This window comes from Rattus norvegicus, chromosome X (genome assembly GCF_036323735.1).
Source record: "Rattus norvegicus strain BN/NHsdMcwi chromosome X, GRCr8, whole genome shotgun sequence".
NCBI lineage: Eukaryota > Metazoa > Chordata > Mammalia > Rodentia > Muridae > Rattus > Rattus norvegicus.
Genome location: NC_086039.1, coordinates 31,388,575 through 31,397,504, shown reverse-complemented (window position 1 = coordinate 31,397,504; position 8,930 = coordinate 31,388,575). Strand labels below are relative to the sequence as shown.

Here is an 8,930-nt window from a genome sequence, read left to right as displayed (position 1 = left end):
ATGAACCACCCCTGCCCAGCAGCCCATCTGCTGTTTCTTGAGGACTCTGTTGACTATATATTTGTTTCTTCTGCTTGGAACAGTGTCCCACCTCCACGTAGATTAAGCACATAAGGCACCAAAATGCATTGATTTAAATGTATTAGTGGTAAACTCAAGAGTCACCAATAAGGTCAGTGTGGCATTAAGAAATCAAAGCACTTTCTCTTGGGCTACTTTGATCCAGAGCAAGTCTAGATTTGACTTCTCTACTTCTCTTTCCTTGTCTTTTGCCTCTCCTTACCTTATGTTTTCTGGATTCCCTGTAATGTATGTGTTGTATGAGTCTGAGTCTGTGCTCCTATGCCTGCCTGAATCCTGTCTGTCTTGTCTATGTCTGCCCCTAGTGAAAGGATTTTGCTCTGTTTTTATTGAGTATCCCAGAAAGGATCACATCAGGAAGTAATCAGGGATATTTTACAGAAATCTCTAACAGAGTTTTTACAAGGTATTAAGTTATTTAGTCCACTTTGTTCTGGAATACTAAGGAAAGCAAATATTCATTGCAAACACCACCATATCCCTAGTACTTACAATGCATATGGATACTTATCGTATAACGTTGCTTTCAATGTATTTGCTGTATTCAACATTTGCTGTCATAAAACACACACACACACACACACACACACACACACACACACAAGCTCACACCTCACACACTTCCGTACTCTGGGTCAGGCACATAGTAGAGGACCTTATTTAAGATTACATTAAATTGTGCATTACTTTAGGTTGTAACAGTGGGTTGCATGGGAAATGCAAGGCAAGAAGATTGGTTGTTACATTGTTCTCTTAAAGGCAGGTAAACAAAACACAAAACAGGCCTGGTTCAGAGTAGGACAAAAGTTTTAAGTCTTAAGTGACTTCATGGTGTATTATTAGATAGGTCTGGCAAAAGCTCTAGTCTCTTAACATGTAAGAGATATTTTCATAAATGTGTTATCATATTCTTATAGTTGCAAATCTCGCCCCTCACTGACCTTAGGACTCTGCTTAAGGCCCACCACATCCAGAGTCTTACTTGATGTTTTCATCTATGAGAGAATACCTTCCCACCTTAACTCATCTATGCTCCTCAGTGCTACTGCCCAAGTCCTTGGCACTCCCTACTTTTCTAGGAGATTGAGTTTCAACGGAGTGGCTGAATGAAGATAAATTATGCCTTTCACATATGTCTTGTGTCTTTTTTCATCATCAAAAATGAAAGAGACAAGATGCATGGGGACTTCTGCTTCCTGGGGGCTTGCAAGGTCTGCATTGGAGTGATCTTTCTGAATTAACCAGCTTATTAATTTTTTAGCAGAAGTGCCTCCATTTATGTGATGTGGTCCATTGTGCTCTTAATCTAACTCATTAGGGATTGCTCAGTATGCATTCACATAATGACCTTAGAAGAAATTCTTTCAAATTTCCATGTGGCATCCCAGAGGATTAAAATCAAACCTTGAAGCTCACAGGGAATGCTCCCTAGCTTTGCGATCTCTCAGGCCCTCAGAGTCAGTTTGGTGATTAATGATTCCAATTCATAAGATTCCAGGAACTGAGATCGATTCAAGTGATGGAATGTTCCGTGAGAGAGCAATGGCTCTTTTTACTTCCCTTGTGTAACATTGTGGAAATTCAAGTGACTGCTTTCAGATATCACTGCTTTCCTCTTGCTTATTCTTTTTTTTTTATTAACTTGAGTATTTCTTATTTACATTTCGAGAGTTATTCCCTTTCCCGGTTTACGGGCCAACATCCCCCTAACCCCTCCCCTCCCCTTCTTTATGGGTGTTCCCCTCCCCATCCTCCCCCCATTGCCGCCCTCCCCCCAACAATCACGTTCACTGGGGGTTCTTTTTTTATTAACTTGAGTATTTCTTTTTTTTTTAATTTTTTTTATTAACTTGAGTATTTCTTATATACATTTCGAGTGTTATTCCCTTTCCCGGTTTCCGGGCAAACATCCCCCTCCCCCCTCCCCTTCCTTATGGGTGTTCCCTTCCCAACCCTCCCCCCATTGCCGCCCTCCCCCCACCAGTCTAGTTCACTGGGGGTTCAGTCTTAGCAGGACCCAGGGCTTCCCCTTCCACTGGTGCTCTTACTAGGATATTCATTGCTACCTATGGGGTCAGAGTCCAGGGTCAGTCCATGTATAGTCTTTAGGTAGTGGCTTAGTCCCTGGAAGCTCTGGTTGCTTGACATTGTTGTACATATGGGGTCTCGAGCCCCTTCAAGCTCTTCCAGTTCTTTCTCTGATTCCTTCAACGGGGGACCTATTCTCAGTTCAGTGGTTTGCTGCTGGCATTCGCCTCTGTATTTGCTGTATTCTGGCTGTGTCTCTCAGGAGCGATCTACATCCGGCTCCTGTCGGTCTGCACTTCTTTGCTTCATCCATCTTGTCTAATTGGGTGGCTGTATATGTATGGGCCACATGTGGGGCAGGCTCTGAATGGGTGTTCCTTCAGTCTCTGTTTTAATCTTTGCCTCTCCCTTCCCTGCCAAGGGTATTCTTTTTCCTCATTTAAAGAAGGAGTGAAGCATTCACATTTTGATCATCCGTCTTGAGTTTCGTTTGTTCTAGGGATCTAGGGTAATTCAAGCATTTGGGCTAATAGCCACTTATCAATGAGTGCATACCATGTATGTCTTTCTGTGATTGGGTTAGCTCACTCAGGATGATATTTTCCAGTTCCAACCATTTGCCTACGAATTTCATAAACTCGTTGTTTTTGATAGCTGAGTAATATTCCATTGTGTAGATGTACCACATTTTCTGTATCCATTCCTCTGTTGAAGGGCATCTGGGTTCTTTCCAGCTTCTGGCTATTATAAATAAGGCTGCAATGAACATAGTGGAGCACGTGTCTTTTTTATATGTTGGGGCATCTTTTGGGTATATGCCCAAGAGAGGTATAGCTGGATCCTCAGGCAGTTCAATGTCCAATTTTCTGAGGAACCTCCAGACTGATTTCCAGAATGGTTTTACCAGTCTGCAATCCCACCAACAATGGAGGAGTGTTCCTCTTTCTCCACATCCTCGCCAGCATCTGCTGTCACCTGAGTTTTTGATCTTAGCCATTCTCACTGGTGTGAGGTGAAATCTCAGGGTTGTTTTGATTTGCATTTCCCTTATGACTAAAGATGTTGAACATTTCTTTAGGTGTTTCTCAGCCATTCGGCATTCCTCAGCTGTGAATTCTTTGTTTAGCTCTGAGCCCCATTTTTTAATAGGGTTATTTGTTTCCCTGCGCTCTAACTTCTTGAGTTCTTTGTATATTTTGGATATAAGGCCTCTATCTGTTGTAGGATTGGTAAAGATCTTTTCCCAATCTGTTGGTTGCCGTTTTGTCCTAACCACAGTGTCCTTTGCCTTACAGAAGCTTTGCAGTTTTATGAGATCCCATTTGTCGATTCTTGATCTTAGAGCATAAGCCATTGGTGTTTTGTTCAGGAAATTTTTTCCAGTGCCCATGTGTTCCAGATGCTTCCCTAGTTTTTCTTCTATTAGTTTGAGTGTGTCTGGTTTGATGTGGAGGTCCTTGATCCACTTGGACTTAAGCTTTGTACAGGGTGATAAGCATGGATCGATCTGCATTCTTCTACATGTTGCCCTCCAGTTGAACCAGCACCATTTGCTGAAAATGCTATCTTTTTTCCATTGGATGGTTTTGGCTCCTTTGTCAAAAATCAAGTGACCATAGGTGTGTGGGTTCATTTCTGGGTCTTCAATTCTATTCCATTGGTCTATCTGTCTGTCTCTGCACCAATACCATGCAGTTTTTATCACTATTGCTCTGTAATACTGCTTGAGTTCAAGGATAGTGATTCCCCATGAAGTCCTTTTATTGTTGAGGATAGCTTTAGCTATCCTGGGTTTTTTGTTATTCCAGATGAATTTGCAAATTGTTCTGTCTAACTCTTTGAAGAATTGGATTGGTATTTTGATGGGGATTGCATTGAATCTGTAGATTGCTTTTGGTAAAATGGCCATTTTTACTATATTAATCCTGCCAATCCATGAGCATGGGAGATCTTTCCATCTTCTGAGGTCTTCTTCAATTTCTTTCCTCAGTGTCTTGAAGTTCTTATTGTAAGATCTTTTACTTGCTTGGTTAAAGTCACACCGAGGTACTTCATATTATTTGGGTCTATTATGAAGGGTGTCGTTTCCCTAATTTCTTTCTCGGCTTGTTTCTCTTTTGTATAGAGGAAGGCAACTGATTTATTTGAGTTAATTTTATACCCAGCCACTTTGCTGAAGTTGTTTATCAGCTTTAGTAGTTCTCTGGTGGAACTTTTGGGATCACTTAAATATACTATCATGTCATCTGCAAATAGTGATATTTTGACCTCTTCTTTTCCGATCTGTATCCCTTTGATCTCCTTTTGTTGTCTGATTGCTCTGGCTAGAACTTCAAGAACTATATTGAATAAGTAGGGAGAGAGTGGGCAGCCTTGTCTAGTCCCTGATTTTAGTGGGATTGCTTCAAGTTTCTCTCCATTTAGTTTAATGTTAGCAACTGGTTTGCTGTATATGGCTTTTACTATGTTTAGGTATGGGCCTTGAATTCCTATTCTTTCCAGGACTTTTATCATGAAGGGGTGTTGAATTTTGTCAAATGCTTTCTCAGCATCTAATGAAATGATCATGTGGTTCTGTTCTTTCAGTTTGTTTATATAATGGATCACGTTGATGGTTTTCCATATATTAAACCATCCCTGCATGCCTGGGATGAAGCCTACTTGATCATGGTGGATGATTGTTTTGATGTGCTCTTGAATTCGGTTTGCCAGAATTTTATTGAGTATTTTTGCGTCGATATTCATCAGGGAAATTGGTCTGAAGTTCTCTTTCTTTGTTGTGTCTTTGTGTAGTTTAGGTATAAGAGTAATTGTGGCTTCATAGAAGGAATTCGGTAGGGCTCCATCTGTTTCAATTTTGTGGAATAGTTTGGATAATATTGGTATTTGAGTATTTCTTATATACATTTCGAGTGTTATTCCCTTTCCCGGTTTCTGGGCAAACATCCCCCTCCCCCCTCCCCTTCCTTATGGGTGTTCCCCTCCCAACCCTCCCCCCATTGCCGCCCTCCCCCCCACAGTCTAGTTCACTGGGGGTTCAGTCTTAGCAGGACCCAGGGCTTCCCCTTCCACTGGTGCTCTTACTAGGATATTCATTGCTACCTATGAGGTCAGAGTCCAGAGTCAGTCCATGTATAGTCTTTAGGTAGTGGCTTAGTCCCTGCAAGCTCTGGTTGGTTGGCATTGTTGTACATATGGGGTCTCGAGCCCCTTCAAGCTCTTCCAGTTCTTTCTCTGATTCCTTCAACGGGGGTCCTATTCTCAGTTCAGTGGTTTGCTGCTGGCATTCGCCTCTGTATTTGCTGTATTCTGGCTGTGTCTCTCAGGAGCGATCTACATCCGGCTCCTGTCGGTCTGCACTTCTTTGCTTCATCCATCTTGTCTAATTGGGTGGCTGTATATGTATGGGCCACATGTGGGGCAGGCTCTGAATGGGTGTTCCTTCAGTCTCTGTTTTAATCCTTGCCTCTCCCTTCCCTGCCAAGGGTATTCTTGTTCCCCTTTTAAAGAAGGAGTGAAGCATTCACATTTTGATCATCCGTCTTGAGTTTCGTTTGTTCTAGGGATCTAGGGTAATTCAAGCATTTGGGCTAATAGCCACTTATCAATGTCACTGGGGGTTCTTGATGGAGAGAAAGAATCAGGCCTCAAGTACAGCCTCAGTTCGAGGAACGGGTTACTACTTGTTGAATCACTGATCAAGGTGGTTCCAAGAACCCTCCCCAAACACATCCCAGGCTGGTGTCAAGGCTATTGGTTGCTCTCAACAACCTGATGTTAAGGACCTATCGCTGAAGACAACATTTAAAGCATCAAATATAGGAAAAGCTGAGCTGGTACCCAGCTAAAAGCTTTAACCCTGGTAAGTAGTGTTCATGGTGCTGGTGTGCGCTCTGCGAACTATCAGTGGAGGAAGCTAATCATCAATATCACCTGGCTCCAAATCTGCAACTTTCAACAATGACCTGCTTGCAGGATATACTGGTGGAATAGTGGCACAAATGTTACGAGAATAACAACCACTTTTTTGATTAGATTTAAGGCCCACTGGAGAGATGGAACCCACATCTGATACTGTTAATGTGGCTAAGAACATGAGACATAAGGTCATGGGCCTGTGGGAAAAGTCATTATTGTTCTGCTAAAGGAACACAGCGATAAAATGATTCCTGATCACATAATGCTATACCCATAGATCTGTGCCTCACTCAACTCACATCAGAGAAACGTCTTCTTGTAGTAGTTAATAGTTAACACCGAGACCCACAAATGGACCCCGTGCTGAGAGTGAGAGACTTTGAAACATTCTGCTCTAAATGGGATTTCCTCTGTAAACTTTGCTGCTCAGGGATTAGGGGGCTGTGTAGAAGAGAATGTGGAAAGGTTTTAAAAAAACAGGTGATGGATGAATCCACGGAAACAGTGTCTTCCTGACGCAACAGGTCTGATGAACATTGGTATCATAAAGACTATAGAAACATACACAGGACCTGCATAGGTTCAATACATAAAGGGTCCCAGCCTTAATCAAGCAGCTACCTGCAAATGATACTCTTTGGTAAAGAAAAATTAGTTTTCTTCAGTGAAGTTGCACTGGGTACATTAACCACACTTTAGGGCCGGTGTTATGTCCAGGAATAGTTGGCCCATACAAAACAAACTTGTTTTTTTGGTGTGTGCTTTCTGTTTTGTTTTATTTTGTCATTTTCCCAAGTTTTTTAAAAAACACTTTGTATTGGATCTTTGTGAATTTCATATCATGCACCTGAATCCCTTTCACCTCCCCTTCCCCTCATACACATCTTCCACCCTTACAACTTGCCCTCCTGACATAGGAAAAAATCTCGTCCTGGAAACTGTAGTGTATCACAGTACACCCTTTTGTCCACCAGTCTTTACTTGCAAATGTTCACTGCAATGTCTCGATCTGGTATGAGGTTTCTGACTTCTTCTACTCTACCAGTACTGGAACCTCACTGGGATTCCTCTGGGATATCCTGTTGGTGCCCTGTGTCATGGAGATCCTGTAGTTTTGGATCTGCAGGACCAGTCCCTTCACGTATTCCAGCAGTTTATCGAAGTGGTAGCTGTTGAGGTGGACCAATTTAAAGCCTGAGAGATATCTCACCAGCTGGTCAGCCCACCAGCTCCCCTACTCTCATGCCCTGGGGGCTACTCACCAGTAACCCTCCCCCTGTGTTGCAGCAGGTGAGGGACATAGCCAGTTCTCTGCTCTCATGACCCTAGGGCCAGCTCTCCCACCTGCTATAGGTGGCTCGGGAGGGGCTGGGGGGCGGGAGGAGATTTCTCCTTTGTCAGTGTTACTGCACAACAGACTCCTGTGTTCACTCCCTCGGTTCTGGTTCACCTGCAACCCCTATGTCCAGGGCCAGTTTTACTGTGCTGCCCAGGAGAGGTGCAAGCCCTGCTCTCCCATGTGAGGTGAGGATTGGGGCCAGGTCTCTCTCCTGCTCTCATGACCCCCAAGGCCAGCTCTCCCATTTGCTATAGGTGGCAAGGGCTGAGGGGGGCATCTTTCCCTTGCCCATGTCACTCATTGCACAGTAGACAAGGTGCAGCAGTGGCTTTCTTGCACTCTATCCTTGAAACCGACTTGTCTGCTCCCCTGCCACCAGGGTTAGCTCTGCTATGCTGCCCAGGAGAGGTACAGGGTCCCTCTCCTGAGTGCTGTAGCTGGTGAGGGGCAGGCCAGGTCTCTCACCTGAATCAGGTGGCCAGGGGTGAAGGGAGAGGGGACAAGGAGGGTATTTTGTCTATGCCACAGCACAGGAGACAAGTAGCAGGGCCAGCTCTCCCATGCTCATACCCTTGGAGCCGGCTCACCCACAACTCCTCCAATGTGTGGCCTGATCTCCTGAGCATTGCAGCTGGCTATGAGCAGGATCAGCTCACCTGCTCTCTTGCCCCTGGGACCAAGTGTTTCTCAATGCCCAGGCAATGGGTGAGGCCAGTTCTGCAGAGCCCTAAGACATCAGCATGTTCCCAGCAGCAGTCCAGACCAGAGATGTCCGCCTGGATTTGATGGTAACAGATTCCCTGCTATTGCAGGGCTATGGAATCAGATGTGGTCCCCAGTGGCAGCACAGGCCAGGACCCCATCATGTGGTCCCGAGCGGCATCACTGGCCACTCATATCAAGCTATTGCTCATTGCCCTCAGCTCTCCAGTTCTGCCTCTCTTTATTGTGCCCACATCCTTCTGTTTCTCCCTCTCTTCCATTTCTCCACCACTTACCCAGGGTCTCTGAGTATCTGGGGGTTGTCTCAGGAGTGGTCTCAGAAGTACTATGCCCTGCTTGTGCATTATGGTACCAGGCAGGGGTCATCTGAGGCATGGTCCGCCCCACTCAGGCCTACATGTCCCTGGATTAGGCTACTAATCATTCAGATGTTCACAGGTGAGAACACTCAGAGTAGACATAAGGTCTCCCCTTTCTGCCACCTATGGACACACAAGTGACACAGCAACCACACTTACAATGCCTCTAGGGACAGGCATTTTGTCATCTCTTTGGATGGTACTAAAATTATCTATCTATCTATCTATCTATCTATCTATCTATCTATCTATCTATCTATCTATTTATTATTCTCTCATATATCCTGACTTGTTTCCCTTCCCCTTACCCCAGTCTCTTTCCCCCACCTCCAATTTCACCCCAGTAAATGACTCCTCCTCCATTTTCTTTCAGAAAAGGGCAGTCATCCCAGGGATATCAACCAAACATGGCATGTCAAGCTACAATAAGACTAGGTAACTCCCCTCATATTCAACCTGGAAGAGGTAAACCATTAGGATAA

At 44.2% G+C, this 8,930-nt stretch overlaps 1 non-coding gene across 1 annotated transcript; it reads right to left on the bottom strand.

Annotated features, from left to right (window-relative positions):
• Positions 1-8,493: 8,493 nt before the first annotated feature.
• On the bottom strand, positions 8,494-8,625 carry LOC120099496 (small nucleolar RNA SNORA17). The gene has a single exon (XR_005498665.1). It is a non-coding gene; the product is annotated as a small nucleolar RNA SNORA17 (small nucleolar RNA).
• Positions 8,626-8,930: the final 305 nt, after the last annotated feature.